We start from the raw sequence: 21,924 nt of genomic DNA, 5'->3' as shown, positions 1-21,924 counted from the left end.
ATCCTACTCCTTATCATATTTTTGTTCAATTATTGTTTAGGCCGATCTCTTCCTGGGTGGCATGGTTATGATTTGTGTTGTTTGTTCTGCAATGTCGTAGATTTACTGTGAATACATAATATTCATTTGCTACAAGTCTCATGGACAATCTTGAAGCATCATTCTGGCCAGGGTATGTTCGAATTAGATAGGCCTGAGTTATAAATGTGCAATAGTATCTGGTTGGTGGAGCCATTTATTCATTCTTTCTCTCGTTAGGAATTTATTGAACAAATATTTATTATGTGCCACCGGTGTGTCAGGTACTGTCCTGGGTGCTGAAATATAGCGATGAACAAATCACTCTTTCCTGTCAAATAACTCACATGTCAGTAGGTGAAGAAAAACAAACAGAAATATAATGTGTCATGTGGTAAAAAATGCTATGATAAATAAACAGAGAGTTTAATGGGATAGAGATAGTTTTGCCTCTTTTTAGATAGAATGATTAATACAAAAATCCTTGAAAGAATATATTTGAACAAAGATGTTTAATATATGAGGACATTAAATCATGTGGGTGGAGAGTGTTTCAGAAATATAGAACAATAAAATTTAAATGCCCTGAAGCAGGAGTGTGATTGGCATCTTACGGAAATAGAAGGGAGGTTCAGTGTGGCTGCAATGGAGCAAGTTGGACTAGGGTGAGAGGCCATGAGGTCACAGAAGCACTAGGGCAAGATTTTGTAAGGGTTGTAGGCTATTATAAGACCTTGAAGTTTCATTCCTAAAGAACTGGGACAACTTTGGGCCTGTATTGTTAACAACTTAATAGGAGTGAATGTTGGCAAGAAAAAAAAAAATCACAATTTTTTTTCATTTTAATTTTTTAATTTTTTTTATTTTAACATTTATCAATTTTTTTTTACATTTTTTAGACAATATTTGCTTCCCCACAATTTTTGAGCCACTAATACATGTGAAATAGATTCTTAACCAATTATGACATAAAAACATGGTGATTAAAAATACCTAATAGTAAATTTATTTTTAAATTTACAATAGTCTAATTTAATAGAGCCACTAAAAAGTAGACACACCCAAAATGGGTTATTTAAACTAGTTATACATTCTGTCCCTCCCTTTTCTATTTATTGGAATTTAGCTGATCTTCTGGAATCTTTTGATGTCTACCATAGCTCAGTTGTCCAGTGGTTTATAACACTGCTCTCCAGAATTGTATCAATTTGGAAACATCGATATAGATTTTCTGAATAACTTTGCATTTTCAGAATTCTTTCCCATTTCCCATTGAGGATACTTCTTCCATTTCAAATATTTTTGGTAGGGATTTCAAATGAGGCACGATAACACAGTCTCACATTCCTTCTACTCCTTCCATGAAAGGGTTATTGGTATTATTTATACTGGAATCCATAGAGTACTATATCTTCCTGGATATTTTAAGAAATAAACATAAGTTTTCTGTCTCCAAATTTCTGTTGGATTTGGAAAAGAATAACTTATTAATTTTAAGTTTATAGAGTATAGTCTTAGAATTATTATAATGTGAAATCTAGTTAATAAGCAAATAATTGGTACAACACATATAGTATGTACGAGTGAGAAATTAGTAGGGTGAAAATGAGTGACATGATCATATCATTGATGTTCTAGATCAAACTGAACCTGAAAATAATTATCCGATGTACTACATGTTACTTGAGGCAACATTTTTCTTTCCTATGGTTTAACTTGAAAAGGTTGGTCCCTTATGGTCAACAGAAAAAGTATTGACAACAGAAATTGTCTAAAGAATTTATTGGAAGTAGTTTTCAAAGCTGGAGAGAAATATATAAGTTGTTACTAAGATAAGGGCCTATAAAAGATAAGTATATTTCTCAGCCAGTATCCACATTTGTTAGTTGTTGGAAAATAACCAAATGATACAAAAGTCAAATTTGGAGACATTAACAGGCCCCAGTAGCTTCTGAGGATTTAGGACAAGACTCTTTTGGCATGAGAAGTAAGATTGATGGATTAGTCTCTTCCAGTATAAGTTATCAAAGCCTGATGGTGGCTTAGAAACAGGATCAGCAGCAGTCACAATGTTAAAGTAAGAGGAAGTGGACAAACAACTGCACTGTCAAGAGTGGTTAGTGCAAACCATGAGCATCTTAACAAGATTCTTCAGGACTTTTCTAAGGAGGAGCAAAAGGAGTCATACTCTCTCAGCAAGATGGCTTTTGAGGGGTCTCAGGCCAGAAATATGAGTATATTGTAACTAAGAGAACATGAAAAGGTAGAATTTGGGGGAGAAGATGTGAAAAAGAAACAAGGGGGCAAAGGAAACAAAATAGAGAGGCGGGAGGGCAGAGATGATGAAAACAAAAGGAAAACAAAAATTGTCCTGATAAGGTCAAATGTACACATTTTAAACAATGCTTTAACTCTAAATATTTTAGGAACACAGAAAACTATTCTTTCTCCTTTTACCGTCTAGGGAAAAATATTACTTTCTCTATACCAAAAATTTACAACAAAGAAAATAACATCTAATATTTCAGATGAATCTTTTTTTAAGAAAATAAGTTTCTTCTTGGCTTCAAATCTTCTCAGTAAATATCTGGAATCCACTATAAAAATAGAGTGTTCCTTCTATTTATAGGGCATTAATTTACCAAATCAATTTTATATAGCTTTTTTTCAATTTTGCATTTTTATCTACTAAAGACATTAATTTTTCTAAAAAAAGTTGCATTTTAAAAAATCTTCATGGATGGACTGAAGTTTTATATTCTTTTAGGAACAATCAAAACCAAACCCAAAGCAAATCCTTGGCTTCTGACTGCATGCAGAACTCAGGTTACTGGAAGGGGTCTAATGGGTTGTGGTGGAGGTTTCTTGGTACCTGGCTGGTGTGTGTAATATGGTAACATACATTTGAGAGATACAAATCTATACTTCTAAAACATAACCTGTGTTGTAAACCAATAACCATAATATAAAATAAATAAAGATAAAAAGTAATCTTTTAGAAGTTCTGCTATTTTATTGACCAAAGGACTTTGATTTTGAACTCTTAGAAAATCTATCTTTGTTGACACACAACATTAATTATCATTATTAGGACCTCCCTGGTGGTGCAGGGATTAATGTCTCAGCACTATGAAGCTATTGCCAGCCACTGAAGCATGAGTTCAATCCCTGGCCAGGGAGCAACCCATATGGCACAGCAGACCTTTCCTGTCTCCCCCGCTGCTCCCCTTAGCAGCGTATTTCAGTAGATCTGCCTGTTCTGTTCCCGGCTCTGTCTCTGGTGAATCCTCTCACCCCCGCACTTCTTGCCTACATCCCAGTTCTTATATGCATAAATGAATAAAAAATAAATCTTAAAAAAAAGTCATTATTAAACTACCCTAATGTTATATTGTAATTATTTACAACAGATAGGTAAATGCTTTTTTATGAAATTGGATTATAAAATCTGAATCTATTTATACATTTCCCAATTATTTTACAGAAGATTGTAGATGATTCTCAATATTTTTTTGTTTTGTTTTTGTTTTTGTTTTTAATGACTGGATGAATACAGCCCAATATTTAATTTTCTATTTATGGAAATTTGAGACCCATGCAAGCAGGATAATTAGCCCAATGTAACACTTCTTCATGACAAAATGGTAATGAGATTACAAGGTTTTTATTCTCCATCCAATTCTCCTTTCACAACTGCCTCCCCTCACCGAGGTCGAGAAGAAAAAGAATCTAAAAGTATCTAATGATGTGCATTTTTAACACCAAAATATTTACTTTAATTATGAAAAAGAGACCATTTTGATCATTCTTGGATGATATAGCAAGTATCCCAATGTAATTGAATCAACTATATATTGAAGACAATCAGGATTAAATTTTTAATAACCTTTTAGGATCCATTCCAATTAGCTAATATAGCAATGAACATAATCTCAGAGGACAATTTAATTAAAATTTTATGGAGGATCCTATTTATCATTACTTAACATTTGTGATAGTAATAGTATTTTCCCAAAACAACTTATTCAGTCTTTTTATTCCAATAGAATTTTGAGACAAAAGTTGATATTTTGTCTTATTTAATTTTTCTTCTCCACAGAGTGTTGAAAGTTTGTCTTCATTATCCTTCCAAAGCATTTGGGAACCTGAAATGACCTCTGTAAGTAGAAAAGTTCCCACCTTCAGTTAGATGACATGTTACTACTGCAGAAAATAAATTTTAACATGTTTGGCTTCATTGCATGTCATTTTCATGACTGTTTGTCATACTTGGAATTTTGAAGGTCCCACAAACCTTAGTGACTGAGTTGTTATTCTTAACATAGAGTGAGAATGTTGTAAATATGAAATTTTATACAATAATGGAGCTGAAATTGAAACCAAGCAATGGTGGAAGCTTTCAGATTGGCTTGAATTAATGTCTTGCTCAAACAGGATGCAGAAGTTGCAATTCTAAGAATTTTATAATTTTTCTAGGAAAAAAGGCAAAATATATGTGTAAATAAGCATAAGTGCCAGCAACTACAAAGCAAGAAGCATGACATCAAAGCAGAGGGATAGGTCTGGCAAGTTGACAATCTGCCTCCGTATTAAATAACATTCTCAACTTGTGACCCAGCCCAACTAAGTGGTGAACTTTACCTTGACCATTCAAGATCCTGACTTGTTGTGATTTATTTTCCAAGCACAGTCTTGTGATCATAAAAGGACTTCACAAGAGAACCTACTTCATTTTTCAGTTTCCTGGAAAAATTACAGCCAAGCAAGCCAGAACATGGGATGGCTAACCTCTGCTACTTCTTTTAGGAATCAGGGTTTATTTCCTAACACCCTTACAGTGTGGAGAATGAGACTAATTTCCAATAATATCCCCTTGTGCTTTTATCCACATTCATTTAGGTTTTTAATCTTTTCTTGGTTGTTGTTGAAATTAAGAATAATTGAAATAAACACTGTCCTATGTAGTTCTTTCTCAAAGACTTAAGGAAGAATGGTTCCATATCATCAGCTCAGAACTTTCCAATTAATACGTTTTAGCAGGATATTAAGAGAGCCAACCACATTTGTTTTCTTCTTCAAACTGAATAAAACAAAATAGTAAGGAAGTTTGGTGTTTTACATTCATCTCTTAAGGTTTTCTGTAATGTCCCAAAGTTCCAGATAGTCCTCATAAAGGGAAATGCTCATTATGAGGAAAAATTACAAAATCACTCTTCTGAAAAATAGTTCATTCTCAGGAAACAAACACTTATTTTTCAAAAATTATTTTAAATGCACTAAAAAGTAATAGTAACATTAACATAAGAAATTGAATTCCACTAAAGTCCCCAACAGTTGTTCACATGGGAGAAGAGATTTCTCTTTGTTATTTGTCACTTCTAGCCCTCCAGAAATAAGACACCCAAATGTTACCCTCAACATTTCTCAGCGTAACCCTGTGCCAAGTATAATATCCTGTAAATCAGAGACGATAACTGCGTAGAATATGGACATAGTAAGGTACACTGCTTGCCATGTTCTATTTATGGTAGGAGATTGTTGTCTAAGAGAAAGATGGTGACCGACAGACTATTTGAAATGTGACTTTTTGGTACCCTCCTTTTATATTCCAAATTGTTGCATCAAGATGAAAATTTGGTATTTGTCCAATTTTGCCCTGTTGTTCCCTTATACTATTCAGCTTTGCCTCAGCTTCTGATAAGATTTGGTAGATTCGATTTAATACAATATCAAACCACAAATACTTTTACAACAGACTCTCCATGGGAATATCATGGAGCAAAAAGTGTTGTGTAAAGTTGCATGTGTTCAAACCTTCTAGATTGTACTGAAGTAACAACAACAAAAAAGCACCTGTAGTGTCTTAAAATTACAAAGGTTTGCTCCTTGCTCAGGCTCAGTCACCCAGATTTCCAGGTTAACTATCTCAGACTATAGGTCCACCCCACAGTGATTTGCCCATCCGCCATTCTTTTCCTAGTTCTACCATTCTTCTTTTTTTTAAGATTTATTTTATTATGCATTCAAGAACTGGGGTGTAGGCCAGAGGTGTGGGGGGGGGGTGAGAGGATTCACCAGAGACAGTGGTGAGCAGAACAGGCAGATCTACTGAAATACACTGCTGAGGGGAGTAGTAGGTGAGTCAGGAGAGGTCTGCTGTGCCATGTGGGTTAGCTCCCTGGCCGGGGATTGAACTCAGGCTGCAGTGGCTGGTGATAGGCAGCTTGATGGGGCTGGGTCTTTAACACCTGTGCCACCAGGGAGGCCCAATATGTGTCTTCTTCCATGACCGTTGCAGAAGAGGGAAAGGGTGCTGGACAGCCCATACTAGTTAGTCAATGCCTTAGCCTGGCAGTGGCCGTGCCACCTGTAGTACCAACTGCTTGACCCAAACCAGTTGCACAGTGATGAATCTTGTGAAGATAACAAAGAATAGTCCCTCCAGAAAAGAGCAAGGAGACGTGCCAATGTGTGAACAATAGCCATCTCTACCATAGCTGTCAATGGACAAATAAATATAATTTATCTATATTTTACTTCCTTAACTTTTATCTTTTTTCACATATAATAGAATTGCTGTGTGGAAGACAATTTTTCAGTAAGTTCACTGAATATAATATTTTTTTCTCAAAAAGTCATAAACCACTCTTATGTGCTTTGCAGAAGTGTAGCTTTAATGTCGTTTATAACCAATAAAAAATGCTTTTGATTTAGTGAGGCAAAAATTGTCTATTCCATTCCCATTTAATCTGTCAAAATAACAACTGTCAGTGACAAGGATATATATAAAATGATTCCTTCAAATTTATGGCTCTAGTAGCCAGTATGAGCAAATAAGCATAACCTTTTGCTACAAGCTATCATTCAGAAAGGCTATAAAGAATTTGAATTTCCCAGAGACGGTTCTTGTTAAAATCCCAATCTGAGTATCTGTCTTGAAAATAATTTTTATTAAAACATTTTGGATGAAACATTTAAGCTTCAAATTTTATATACAACGCCAACAACAACAAAAATATCCTGAGTAAGGACCTGGACAGTTACTTTATAACCATTATTTTATAATATTAAAGTTAAATATTTAAATTAAATTATTAAATTAAATATTAAATTAAATATAATATTAAAGTTAAATACCTCATACAAGAAGAATAATTACACTAATTTATTTTGTTTTGCTTCCAGGGACAGTTGCAATCCACTGTAGTGGCCACTGCACAAGTCCACCATAATAGATGCGTGTTTTATGTGACACTCAACCACATTCATTTGCCCCCGCCCCCAAGTTCTTCTGTGTATAAAATACCTGGGAAACATCTTCCACTTGAGATTTCCACTTTGCTTTATTTCCTGAAGTCTAGCTCCTGGGCTCATATTCAGTTTGTGGATTATTGGACTTAATTCTTTCCTTTGTTTTCATCTGCTGCAAGGGAGTTGATGAAATAATCCTGGGCATCAGGGACCATCTTCCTAGAGAACAGGAAGGGAAACACCTATGGAATTGTGTTTAGAGTTATTTCATGTTCATCCCCTCAGGTGTCTCTCTTCATCTCGCTCACCCCACAGCTCATGTCTGTGGAGTTCTGGGGTCACCCCTGTGTTCTCCTGCTAGCCTCCATCATTCTTTTCCCTCTACCTCACTCATTATTATATCTCCCCAGCTGTCTTCTGTTACATTGTCCCCATACCAAACAGAGATTGGGTCTTAGCAAACACTATCAGCTTCTGCCTCTGTAGGTTACTTTCCTTTCTGATTAAAACAGCACAGTAACTAAACGCCACCTGAGCGCTAGGCCATTGCCACCGGAGTCTTGTTCTTGTTACCATGCATGTTTCGTAAACATTTTCAATCATCCTCACCATAAAAAAATGAGGACTTATGGTAACAAAATACGTTTTTGTCTCCTTAAGTGCTTGTCTATAATTTAGTTTAATGATGCTACACTTTCTCGTGGTCTCTCTAGACCTCAAGGGCCATTTGTATTGATTTAGCCATTCTGTTTGTCTCAGTAACAAACAGCCACATAAAACACAGACTGGAAAAAGGAACTTTCTTGAAGTGGAAAACCCTATTTATCAGTGTAATAGAACTTTCATGGAGGTTTCATGTAGAAAAGCATTCTGATTCTTTAAATATAAATCTCGAACATGCTAAAGAAAGAGCAAACTAAATTTCGATTTCTAATTTTACGTTTTTTAACAACACAAAAAAAATCAGTAGATAATAAAGCTTGCTGGGTTATTTTGCCCTAGCAATCTAAGTTTTCCCAAGTATTATATTATCTTCGGTTAACATAAAAGAGTAGGTGAAAAGCTGAATTGATCAAAACAAAGCAAATTAACTGACACAAGGAAATGAAGAATCAGTTAATGGGAGAAACAGTAGACTACACCTCATGGCTTCTGGTATGATGGTCTAGTACAATTATTTCAGTATTTTAACAAAAAACAAAGTGATGGTTTTAGTGGCTGATGTGGCTTATGATGTTTATAAAATTATCACATTTTTTAAAAACACACCTAAGATATAGCTTAGGTAACTATATAACTCAATGTAATTGAATCAACTATATATTGAAGACAATCAGGATTAAATTTTTAATAACCTTTTAGGATCCATTCCAATTAGCTAATATAGCAATGAACATAATCTCAGAGGACAATTTAATTAAAATTTTATGGAGGATCCTATTTATCATTACTTAACATTTGTGATAGTAATAGTATTTTCCCAAAACAACTTATTCAGTCTTTTTATTCCAATAGAATTTTGAGACAAAAGTTGATATTTTGTCTTATTTAATTTTTCTTCTCCACAGAGTGTTGAAAGTTTGTCTTCATTATCCTTCCAAAGCATTTGGGAACCTGAAATGACCTCTGTGAATAGAAAAGTTCCCACCTTCAGTTAGATGACATGTTACTACTGTACCCAGTGCTTGAATAAATAAATAATTAAAAAAAAAAGATTTATAAAAAAAAGCAATCGGCAAAGGTGGCATAATGAAATACTATACACTGATAAGATAGATTCCTAAAGTACATTCAAGAAACCCATAGGCAGACAAGAAAAGAGAAACAGAGAAATTAGAAACAAAGAACGCAAGCAGAGAACAAATGATAAAGCATAGATTTTAGTCTTTACATATAAAAAATTGCCTTAAACATATATAATTTAAGTATGCCAGCTAAAAAATAGACTGCAGAGCAAGGAAAATGGTAGATAAGGAGAAACATTACATAATGATAAAAATCTTCCAGGAATATGTAGGCATCCTTGTTGTGTTCACACCAAATAACAAGGTAGCAAAGGCATCATTACTAAAAAAAGAAAATAACATCCATTACAGAAATGATTAATACAATTTTATATAATGCACTGAACAGTCAACAATGTTAGTATTGCATCTATCATTGTATTTAGAAGAAGGAGTCTTGAGTCACCTAAATTAAAATTATCCAGGCACTTGTCAACAGGGCAAATATTTCACTCAAGGGCAACAGATCTTTGAATGGAATAACTGAGTGTGAAGCAGGTGATACCACATTTTGAACAGACTCCCAGAAAATCCCTCTGCCGACTAAAGTTTGAATTTCAAGAGTGAAAAATCATTCATTTGGTTCATTATAGCAACATATCTGTAATTCATGAAAGAATAGTTGGTATTTAAAAAAAGTCAGTGTATATGTAATAGAGGTTAGTAGTAGGGGAGCTTTAGTGTGGCTTCCAATGCAATTTGTTGGTCATCAGAACACATTTATGGAACAGAAAGTGGGGTATTGAGAAGTGGGTGTGTAGAATAAGACAGGAGAGAAGAAGCATTGCGCCAGAAATGTCCAGGCCACAGTGGCATGGAGGGAAGTTCCTCCAAAGAGGTCCTGCATAGGTTAAGGGACAGGAGTCACTGAGAAGTTATCCTGCTGCTCCCTGTGCCTCTCTATGACCACGCATGGCCAGAAACAGGTGGGTGTTGATTCCAAGGACCTGAGTGACTTTCACATTTAAAAGTAGCAGTTTTGGCCCTACCTGATGGCACAAGGGGATCAGTCTCAGCACTGTGAAGCTATCCACAGCCACTGCAGCATGATAAGTCCATTTCCGGCCAGAGAGCTGACCCTCATGGCACAGCAGACCTCTCCTGTCTCTCCCGCTGCTCCCCTCAGCAGTGTATTTCATTAGATATGCCTGTTCTGCTCCCCACTCTGTCTTTGCTGAATCCTCTCACCCCCCACACCTCTGGCCTGCACCCCAGTTCTTGTTTGCATAAGTAAATAAATCTTTAAAAAGATAAACTTAAGAGTTTTGTAAGTCCTGGCAAATGTTATGCTTGCTACACTATCACTGCCCCAGCAGACCCAGCAACGGCCAGCACAAACGGGCGGCCTGGACAGAGGAAGTCATGGAGGATGAGCAGGGCAAACTATAAAAAGATGGTATCAATCCCTAACTCATAGAGGGGTTGGTTTGTGGGGAAGTGATATAGTCAGTAGGATTAGGGTCAGTAAAATTTGGCTGCATTGTTAATGTGAGCTCTGTTTATTGCTGGAGACATTTGGTCATCAAATGATTAACGAATGAATCCCAAAGCGATGGAAGTGATTTGTGTAAACTTACAATGCATCTTGCAGAAGTCTATAGTCTATTTGAATTTCAATTTGCATACAAAATTTTTTTTTTTTCTCTTTTCTGTGCCACTTATTCTTTTTTTTTTTTCTTTTTTTAAAATAAATTTTATTTTTATATTCCCCATACAATTGCAACCCCCTTATTTTAACCCCAATCACTCCCTCCCGCCCCCACCCCCATAGAGTGTCTCTGGTTCATAGTTGTTTGTTGATTTTGATTTTCACTTTCTTATAGTTATTCATTTTCCTGGTCCCTTATTTAAGTTTTCTAGATTCCTGCTATGAGTGAGACCATCCGGTATTTTTCTTTTTCTTTCTGGCTTATTTCGCTGAGCATGATCCCTTCCAGCGCCATCCATGTTGCTGCAAATGGCATGTGTTTATCTTTTTTGAATGCTGAGTAATATTCCATGGTGTATATGTACCACATCTTCTTTTTTTTTTTTTTTTTAAATATTAAATTTTATTTTTATATTCCCCCATACAATTGCAAACGCCCCATTCTGACCCCAATCCTTCCCTCCCGCCCCCCCACCCCCCAAAAGTGTCTCTGGTTCATAGTTTTTTTGTTGATTTTGATTTTCACTTTCTTATATTCATTTTCCTGGTCCCTTATTTAAGTTTTCTAGATTCCTGCTATGAGTGAGACCATCCGGTATTTTTCTTTTCTTTTTGGCTTATTTCGCTGAGCATGATCCCTTCCAGCGCCATCCATGTTGCTGCAAATTGCATGTGTTTATTCTTTTTGAATGCTGAGTAATATTCCATGGTATATATGTACCACATCTTCTTGATCCAGTCATCTATTTTTGGGCATTTGGGTTGTTTCCAAAGCTTAGCTATTGTAAACTGCTGCTATAAAATAGGAGTGCAGGTGCTCTTTGGAATTGATGTTTCTGTGTCCTTTTGGGTAAATACCTAGGAGTGGAATTGCTGGATCATATGGAAGCTCTATGTTTAGTAGGTCCAGAAATCTCCACACAGCTCTCCATAGTGGTTGGACCAGTTTGCACTCCCACCAACAGTGCACAAGAGTTCCTTTTCTCCACATCCTCGCCAACATTTGTTGTTGCTAGTTTTTTTAATATGTGCCATTCTCACTGGTGTGAGATGGTATCTCATGGTAGTTTTGATTTGCATTTCCCTGATGACAAGTGATGTTGAACATTTTTTCATATGTCTGTTGGCCATTTGCATTTCCTCTTCAGAGAAGTTTCTTTTTAGCTCTTCTGCCCATTTTTTGACTGGATTATTTTCTTTGTTGTTGCTGAGTCTCATCAGCTCTTTGCAGATTTTTGTGATCAGTCCTTTATCATTAGTGTTGGGTTCAAAAATGTTCTCCCAGTTGGTGGGGTTTCTCTTTGTTTTTGTTTGTCTCTTTTGCTGTGCAGAAGCTCTTTAATTTGATGTAGTCCGCTGTTTATCTTTCTCTTCACTATCACTGCTTTGGGTGATGTGTCTGTAAAGATGTCTTGATGTGCAAATCCGTAGTGTTTCGCCTATATTTCCTTCTATGTATTTTATGGTTTCAGGTCTTATGTCTAGTTCTTTAATCCATTTTGAGTTGATTTTTGTGTATGGTGTGAGGTAGTGGTCAAGCTTCATTCTTTTGCATGTAGCGACCCAGTTTTCCAGCACCATTTATGAACAAACTTTCTTGCTCCAATGCATAGTCTTTTGCTCCTTTGTCAAAGATTAGTTGACATAATCTGTGGGTTTATTTCTGGATTTTCTATTCGATTCCATTGGTCTGTATTCTTGTTCTTGTTCCAATACCATGCAGTTTTGATGATTATGGCTTTGTAGTATAGTTTTGAAGTCTGGAGTGTGATGCCTCCATTTCCTTTTTTTTTTCAGTAGAGCTTTGGCTATTCGGGGTTTTTGGTGATTCCATATGAATTTCATCAATAATTGTTCTATTTCTTTGAAGAATGCCATTGAGATTTTGATTGGAATAGCATTGAATCTGTATATTGCTTTTGTAGGATGCCATTTTAATAATGTTTATTCTTCAATCATGAGCAGGGGATGTCTTTCCATTTCTTTGTGTCTTCTTCTATTTCTTTTAACAGTGTTTTATAGTTTTCTTTGTATAGGTCCTTTACCTCTTTTGTTAGATTTATTCCCAAATATTTGATTTTTTTTGTTTCATAATAAAAGGGGTGGTTTTTTGATTTCTTCTTCTTCAGATTATGTTTTGTGTATAGGAAGGCTACTGACTTTTTGGTGTTGATTTTGTATCCTGCCACTTTCCTGAATTGATTGATGAGTTGAATTAGTTTTTCTGTGGAGATTTTGGGGTTCTCTATGTATATTATCATATCATCTGCAAATAGTGATAGTTTGACTTCTTCTTTCCTATTTTGGATTCCTTGGATGTCTTTCTCTTGTCTTATTGCTCTGGCTAGGACTTCCAGTATTATATTGAAAAGCAGTGGTGAGAGTGGACATCCTTGTCTTGTTCCAGATCTTAATGGAATTGCTTTCAGCTTTTCACCATTGAGAATGATACTGGCTGTTGGCTTGTCATAGATGGCCTTTATGATGTTGAGGTATGTTCCTTGTATCCCAAGAATTCAAGGGCTTTTATCATGAATGGGTGTTGCACTTTGTCGAAAGCTTCTCTCCAGCATCTATTGATATTATCATATGGTTTTTATATTTTTTCTTTTTGTTGATTTTGGATAACGTTGATTGATTTCGGATGTTAAACCATCCCTTGTGCCCCCTGGAATGAATCCAACTTGGTCGTGGTGAATTATCTTATGGATACAATTGTTGGATTCTATAGCTAAAATTTTATGAGGATTTTTGCATCAGTGTTCATTAGGGAGATTGGCCTTAGTTTTTCCTTTTTTGTGTTGTCCTTGTTCGTTTTGGTATTAGTGTAATATTGGCTTCATAGAACGTGTTTGGTATTGTCCCTTCCTTCTCAATTTTTTGGAAGAGTTTGTGAAGGATAGGCACTAATTCGTCTCTGAATGTTGTGGTAGAATTCATTTGTAATCCATCGGTCCTGGGCTTTTGTTTTTTGGGGAGGTTTTTAATTACCATTTCAATTTCGCTGCTTGTAATTGTCTGTTTAGGTGTTCTATTTTCTTCTTTATCTAGCTTTGGTGATTGTAGAGTTGTAGGAATTTGTCCATCTCCTCTAGATTGTTGAACTTGTTTCCATATAACTGTTCATAGTAGTTACTGATTATTCTTTTGATTTCTGCTGTGTCCGTTGTGATTTCTCCTCTTTCATTTATGATTCTGTGTATTTGTGCTTTCCTTCTCCTTTTTTCCTTTGTGAGCCTGGCTAGGGGTTTGTCTATTTTATTTATTTTTTCAAAGAACCAGCTCTTGTTTCATTGATCTTTTGGATTGTTTTTTTAGTTTCAATTTCATTTATTTCTGCTTTGGTTTTTTATTTCTTTCTTCTTCTACTGGTTCTGGGGTTTTTTTGTTGTTCTTTTTCTAGATCTTCTTGAGCTTCGAGATTAGGTTGTTTCTTTGAGTTCTTCTTCTTGTTTTTTGATGTGAGCTTCATTGCTAGATAATATTCTCTTATATGACCTGCTTGCTGCATCCCATAACTTTAGGATATTGGTGTCCTCCTTGTCATCATTCAATTCAAAGAATTTTTTAATTCTTCTTTGATCTCCTCGTTAGTCCAGTGGTGTCCAGTAGTGTGGCTTTTAATCTCCATGAGGTAATAGTTCCTTTGCCTTCTTTTTATGATTTATTTCTAGTTTGATGCCTTCGTGGTCAGAAAAGATGGTTGGTATGATTTCAATCTTGGTGTATCTGTTGATGTTTGTCTTGTGCCCCAGTATGTGATCGATCCTGGAGAATGATCCGTGTGCGCTTGAGAAAAATGTGTACTCCGTTTTTTTGGGTTAGTGTTCTATAGATGTCTGTTAAGCCCAAATGCTCTAGGTCCTTATTTAGAGCTTTAGTTTCTTTACTTATTTTTTGTCTTGTTGATCTATCCATTGTTGATAGTGGTGTGTTGAAGTCTCCCACTACATATGTGTTTTCTCTGATGTCTGTTTTCAGAGAGGACAACAGTTGTCTGATATATTTTGGTGCTCTTTCGTTTGGTGAGTATATGTTAATGAGTGTTATTTCTTCTTGAAGTATTGTCCCCTTAATCATAATGTAGTGACCATTGGGGTCTCTTTTTATTTTTTTGAGTTTGAAGTCTGTTTTATCTGATATAAGTATAGCTGTTCCTGCTTTCTTTTTTGGCCCATTTGCTTGTAGGATTGTTTTCCATCCTTTGACTTTGAGCCTATTTTTATCTTTTGTAGCTAAATGTGTTTCCTGGAGACAGCAAAAGGTTGGGTTTTGTTTCTTAATCCAGGCTGCAACTCTGTGTCTTTTTATTGAAGAGTTTAGTCCATTTACATTTAGAGTTAATATTGATATGTTAGCATCTGTATTTGCCATTATGTTTGTCTTTCCTTTGATTTTATTTATTTATTCTTTTAATAACTTTTTTTTTTTTTTTTGGTCTTCTTTCGTTGTTTATTCGTCCCTCTGAGGTTCTGGCTTTAGGATTCCTTGTAGTATTTTTTGGAGTGGGGGTTTAGTCGCAATGAAATTCCGGAGTTTCTCTTTGTCTGGGAAGGTCCATATTCTTTCTTCATGGAGGAAAGAGAGCTTTGCGGGATAGAGTATTCTTGGTTGGCATCTGTTTTCTTGGAGTCTGTTGACTATGTCCCTTTACTCTCTCCTTGCCCGTAGTGTTTCTTCAGAGAAGTCTGATGTCAGCCTGATTGGTTTTTTCCTTTGAATGTTATCTTGTCTCTTTCTTCTCCCTTTGTCAGCTTCATTATTTTTTCCTTGTCCTGGATTCTTGGGAGCTTTACTATTATGTGTCTTGCTGTGTTTTTCCTTTCGTCGTGGAAGTTTGGTGTTCTTCTTGCTTCTTGTATATCAATTTTCAGCTCCTTCTTCTCATTTGGGAAGTTCTCTTCAATTATATCCATGAATATTTTCTCTGTTCCTACATCTCTCTCCTCTCCTTCTGGAATTCCTATAACTCTTATATTTCTTTCCTCATGGAGTCAGATAGTTCCCGAAGTCTTTCTTCATTCTTTTCCTTCGTACTCTCTTTCCTTTTCTGTTTGGTTCTTTTTATTTCTGTGTCTTCAAGAGTACTTATTCGTTCTTCCATTTCATCTATTCTGCTTTCATTGCTTTTCCCAGAGTTCTTTAGTTCCTCCATTAATTCTTTGATCTCCTGCATTTCTCTTACTTCCCTCTTTAGGGACTCAATTTCCTTCTTCTGATCTATCACTTTTTTAATCATGGCAATTTTAAATTCTCTTTCTGGAAGGCTCAGAAGTTCTTCCAAGTTGCTGTCGTTGCAATCTGGGGAGTGGTTTTCTTTTTGTGGTGTGCTTCTTTCCTGAGGAGTTTTTAGGTTGCGTGTGGTTCTTCTACTCCCTACTGTCTGTTTTCTAATTTGTCGTATGCGTTGGGACACTGTGTTGCTCGGACTGACTGACATCTTGGGTGAACTTCTCCGCTCCCCTCTGGCTCTTCCAGGAGCCATCTCTGTCTTCTGGGGGAGCTTTCTGCTGGTTTTAGGCAGTTTTTACTGAAGAAATGTCCCTGTTCTCAAATGGCGAAGCGGGATGCAGTCCCTGCGCCTCCGGTTTCAGGCACACTCTTCTGCGCCCCCGGTCTGCCCCGGACGTGGGTGCCTGCTCCCTCTGTGGGCTCAGACTGCTGGTCGGAAGGGGCCTGGCGTGGAATAACTTCCCGGCTGGCCACTGGGTCCTCCAGAAACCTTCTGCCCTTTTCAAGCAGTCTTAAGAAATGTCCTGTTTTATAGGGTGTTAGTTTTTTTTTTCCTGGTCGCTAGGTGGCGCCAGAGATCTCTCCTATTGTCCTTGGGGGGCTGTTTTTCGCCTCCCCCCACCCCGTGGGACAGAGAACAGAGCGGGAATGGTAGGGTACACCTCAACAGCTTTGGGGTGCTGTGTCTGCCTTGTGCCCCACCGTCGTGGAGAAACCACGCCCCGAATTTTCGTGCCCCGGGTCTCAGTTCAAAGCCCTCAGTTCCAGGACCGGGCTGTAGCCCAGTTCAGTGGCGCGGGAATGGCGCCTTTTGCACAGCTCCCGTGCCTGGACGCCTGGTTCCTGCTCACTCAGGGAGGGACCTTCACCTCAGTGAGGACCTCCGCGTGTCTCCCCGCAAGCCTAGGTCGTCTCCCCGCAGCCTAGGTCGCAGGCGCGGGGACCTGGGCAGCCGCGATCCAGGTCTGCACTTGCTTTTCAAGCGCGCCGAGCACTCCGCGTTTCCGCGCCAGCTTACCGGCAGCCCGGGCTGGGTGCGCGTCTCCCGGGGTCTTTGTTCTTCTCTAATGGCGCCCGGAGCCGTTCGCTCACCGCCGCGGCGGATCCTGCAGGGTTCGCCTCAGCTCCCGTTCACGGGGTGTGGTGGCTGCAATAGTTCCTTTCCGCTCACAGTCCCGCTTGCTGCGTCGTTTGTTCTTGTGGGTCGTTTTGGTTTGTTGTTTCCTCCTCTCTGCCGGTCGGAGAGTGCCGCCTCTGTGGGCGGGGGAGGGGAGCAGGGTTCTGCGCTTCCCTCCCTTCTAGTCCTCTTTTATGGCCACTTTCTTCTTCGGGTAGTTTGCTGGCGTCACCCGTTTATCTTCCGTGTCCCAGTTCTCACTGGGACCTGCCGCTTTTCCTCCCTATTCACTTTTTTTAATGGGAGATCTTACTCGCAGCGTCTCCTCGCCGCCATGTTGCTCCGCCCCCTGTCTGCATACAAAATTTAACAAAGGATGTCTACTGTGTATCTTAGAAGGTCAACTCTTCTTAATGAAAAAAGCAACAGGAAAAACTATACTTTCAGAGTGCACAAAAGTCCTGAGAGGATGTGTAATATTTTTCCTTTTTTCTTTTAAAGATTTATTTATGCATAGAAGAACTGGGGTACAGGCTGGAGGTGTGGGAGGTGAGAGGATTCACCAGAGACAGAGTGGGGAGCAGAACAGGCAGACTGAGTGAAATACACTGCCGAGGGGAGCAGGGGGCAAGACAGGAGAGGTCTGCTGAGCTATGTGGGTAGCTCCCTGGCCACCGGGGATCGAACTCATGCTGCAGTGGCTGTGGATAGCTTCACAGTGCTGTGCTTAACCCCTTGCACCACCAGGGAGACCCAATGTGTAATATTTTTCCACTTCACAAAGTAAAAAAAAAAAAATGATTGAAATAATAAAAGTGCTATGGTCCTCTAGCTATTCTCATGCTCTCCGATCCCGTGTGGAAGGACTGGAATAATCCAAAGTGGCATAAGGGTAAGTCGATCAGGTCTCTGTGACTATATCTGCTTGGGCATTACAGGCAAAGCCCCTGAAAGCCCAGTGATACAGAGTTCACAATCTACATGTAGCATCTGAAATGACAGAGTAACTGACTAGCTATTTCGGGAGGCAAGATGCCATTCAATTGAGTTCAGGACTCTGTTCTGCCCCAAGAATCTTTGACTGTCGGGCCATCGTGAGAACAAAAAGCATCCTATGTCCCATGCAGAGTGAGGAGGCAGTCCTACCTTGAGACCAAAATTGAAGAGTGTTTAGGGCAGTCATTAGAGAAAAGCTGTTCTATGTTAATGCAGGATGGTTTTGTGCTATATTCTCAAGCAACTTTGGTTAAAATGTTCCCTTATATAAAAAGTCTGAGTTTATTAGTTTAAAAGACGTAAAGGCAGATTGCATGAATTGAAACACTAAAATTATTCTAGTGAAATGGCATCTAGGCAGGATTCTGGGTCTTCAGAATGAGCACTCACTCAGTATGAATTGAATGAGAGGCTGTCTTGGAAATAACAGCTCTAGGATTGAAGAACTTCTCCCCTGGATTCCAACTGCATGATGATTTAAACAAACTCTGAAAGTTCTATTGGGTCACATTTGGAAGATCCATTTACCATCTGCAAATGTTGCCCTAAAGATGAGTTGCCTAAAACAACATGTGAAAGCAGAATTATTCAGGGGAATGCCTGCTAGATGCTTTAAAAAAAAAAAAAATCAGAAGCTAAGATGAGTGGCTTTCCAAGGCAGCATGTCATGAGCCAGCATGTCAGAAATGTGGATTCCTTTCCAAAGTTGGTTCCACCATCTTGAAATTCTTTACTTCCAGCAACACAGTCTGATGAGAGGTGGCCAGGAAGACAGAGGGGGATGCTTTATAGCAAGACCTGGCTTGAAAGAAATAAATATTACTTTTCACATTTCAGGAACAGATATAAAAAAGGCTGGGAAACAATGTGTATATGTAAGAGACAAATGTATTATTTTTGTCAACATATAATATTGACTGTCATGGCCTTTTAAAGCTCACCTGGGTAGTCGCTTTCTGATATTCCTTTATCAGAGTAAGGCATCTGAAATGGGTGAAATTTTTATTTATTTATTTTTTTAAAGAACCAACTTTTTTTTTTTCAAGTCAGAATATTTTTTTCTGATTTTTAAAATTTAAATATTTTATATAATACTTACATCGTTTTTCATCTTTGCACAATGTATGCATTTTCATTTTGGTTATATTCCCCATATAATTACACCCCCCCCCCTTATTTTGACTCTAGTCCTTCCTTTCCCCGCCCCTCACCTCCCCACCCCCCCCAAGTGTGTCTCTGGTTTATAGTTGCTTGTTGATTTTGATTTTTACTTTGTATTGATTAGTCTTTTTCCTGGTCTCTTATTTCTTATTTAAGTTTTCTAAATTCCTGCTATGAGTGAGACCATCCGGTATTTTTCTTTTTCTTTCTGACTTATTTCGCTGAGCATGATCCCTTCTAGCTTTATTTATACATGCACTGGGTACAGTCAGAAGCGCAGGAGGGTGAGAGGATTCACCAGAGCCAGAGCGGGGAGCAGAGCAGGCAGAAGGACCGAAGTACACTGCTGAGGGGAGCAGCGGGCGGCAAGAGAGGTCTGCGCGCCATGTGGGACCCTCCCCCAAGGCCGGGATCGAACCGGCAGCTTCGCAGCCCAGGGCTCAACTGCTGCGCCACTGGGGAAGCCCTGGGTGACCCTTTTAAAGAATAAAGAACAAGCAGGAAGATAGAAATACAGCAGATGTGCTAAGATTCTTCCAAGGACTTAAAGATACCAATTCTTTTAAGATGTAAGTAGGTAGGGCCTCCCTGTTGTCCCAAGGGGTTAAGTCTCAACACTATGAAGCTATCGAAAGCCACTGCAGCATGAGTTCAGTCCCCGGTAGGATTAGGGTCAGTAAAATTTGGCTGCATTGTTAATGTGAGTAGTGTATTTCAGTCGATCTGCCTTTCTGTTTCCCACTCTATCTCTGGTGAATCCTCTCACTCCCTGCACCTCTAGCCTCCACCCCAGCTCTTGTATGCATAAATAAATAAAATAAATATATTTTTAAAAAAAGCTACAAGTAGGTAGCATTGCTACCATATTTGGAAGGAGAAAATATGTGGAAGGAGGTTATTAAGATTCAAAAATAGTCCCAGGAGAAGTGGTAGAATAAATAGGAAATTGCTTTAAAGATTTTGTCATATCTTCTTTCATCAAAATTTGTCCAACATGGATTTCTAAATATTCTTACAACTGTCCCTTTTATGACATTCTTAGGATGAATGGCAACATCCCAAAATGTAGCAAAATCTGTCTTTAGAGTTCTTGTCAATATCCACATAGTCAAAGTTGAATTTCCTTAAGCCCCACATTTTCACTGAGTTGTATTAACAGGTGATCCTATACTTACACACCCTTACGTACACATAGGTTATAGGACAGTTTAAATTTGGTGTTTAGAGATGAGCTGACAGTTAATATCTAATGTCTAAACATCATGCCTGTTTTATACTGAGCCATAAAAATGTAAGCAACAATACTCTCTTCTTGCCTATTCTGTAATTTGGTTTTATGCTATTTTCACTGAATCTCAAAGCTGCAGGATAGAAAGCATCATGCTTTCCTTTTTTTTTTTTTTTTTTAATTTTTTGGCAATGTGAATCATATACTTAGCGGTTGCCTTTTTTTTTTTTTTAAGATTTATTTATTTATACAAGAGCTGGGGTACAGGCCAGAGTTTGAGAGGTTGAGAGGATTCACCAGAGACAGAGTTGGTAGCAGAACAGGCAGACACACTGAAGACACTGCTGAGAAAAGCAGCGGGCGAGACAGGAGAGTTCTGCCGCGCCATGTGGGTATCTCCCTGGCCAGCCAGGAATTGAACCGGTGCTGCAGAGGCTGCGGACAGCTTCACAGCACTGCGCTCAACCCAATGCACCATCGGGGAGGCCAGGCATCATGCTTTCTTACTGCTTCAGAGACACTGAAAATTCAGAGGCTCTGAATAGTTGATAAAATGAAGGTATGCCCTCTAGAACTGCAATCAAGAAGTCTTCTATATGAAATATAGTCCCTCGGCAATGGGGATGGTGATTGGAAAAAAATCAAACCTTAAAATACTGACCCTGTGTTACCCAACCTATTTTTTTTTTTAATATGTGCTCAGACCATAGACAATTTAATGGAATTATTTCATATTTTGGGGAAAAACAAACACAATGATATCAAACAAATGATTGAAGGAATGGGCTCAACTTCAAGTAAAGTGTTTTGGATGATGATCAATTTGCCAGTTATCTGAATTCTGGTCAAATAATACTATAATCTGCTTCATAGGTTTGTATTGCCAAAGATTTCTCTAACTACAGATTAAATGATTGATGGCTTGATGAAAACAGCCATAAAACATGAACAAGGGGGGAAAACATCTTCTACTCAAAAGAAATGTAACATCTGAAGAAAGTAGAAACAAGTTGCCTTGAATGTGTTAGGCTTTTTTTCTTAGAATGTGATGATATGTAGCTAGATAAGCCACACAATCAAAGGGAAGGAAAGAGAGGGGCTGAGGGAGGGTAGGAGAGATGAGGAACGAACAAAGGGTGTTTTTAGAGCTACTGAAAAAAAGGAATTTTTTTTCCCCTTTAAAATAGTTCTCTTTTGGGCCTCCCCTGGTGGCCCAAAGCTGCCCACAGCCTCTGCAGCGCCAGTTCAATCCCTGGCTGCCAGCGAGGGTCCCACATGGCGCACAGACCTCTCCTGCCACCTGCTGCTCCCCTCAGCAGTGTATTTCTTAGTCAGTCTGCCTGTTCTGTTCCCCGCTCTGGCTCTGGTAGATCCTCTCACCCTCCTGTGCTTCTGACTGTACCCAGTGCTTGTAAAAATAAATAAATAAATAAATCTTTAAAAAAAATAATAAAATAGTTCTCTTTTTTTCCCCATTTATTAGCTCTGC

At 38.1% G+C, this 21,924-nt stretch overlaps 1 long non-coding RNA gene across 10 annotated transcripts in view; it reads right to left on the bottom strand.

Annotated features, from left to right (window-relative positions):
- Nucleotides 1-925: 925 nt before the first annotated feature.
- The window catches only part of LOC119254866 (uncharacterized), a 64,134-nt gene continuing 43,135 nt past the window's right edge, over nt 926-21,924 (bottom strand). For 8 of the 10 annotated variants that reach the window (XR_008553662.1, XR_005127392.2, XR_008553665.1 and 5 more), the window contains 2 exons: nt 7,325-7,488; nt 3,890-4,490 (listed from right to left, as the gene is read on the bottom strand). This is a non-coding gene — a long non-coding RNA (uncharacterized LOC119254866). Of the gene's footprint in view, nt 1,479-3,889; nt 4,491-7,324; nt 7,489-21,924 lie in introns of those variants that run through there. The other 2 variants (XR_008553664.1, XR_008553667.1) reach the window with 2 other exon arrangements.

The sequence above is a fragment of the Talpa occidentalis genome, unplaced genomic scaffold (genome assembly GCF_014898055.3).
Source record: "Talpa occidentalis isolate TD23 unplaced genomic scaffold, MPIMG_talOcc4v2.1 talOcc4.3, whole genome shotgun sequence".
In the NCBI taxonomy this organism is placed as follows: Eukaryota; Metazoa; Chordata; class Mammalia; order Eulipotyphla; family Talpidae; genus Talpa; species Talpa occidentalis.
This window is presented reverse-complemented; position numbering and strand designations above follow the sequence as displayed.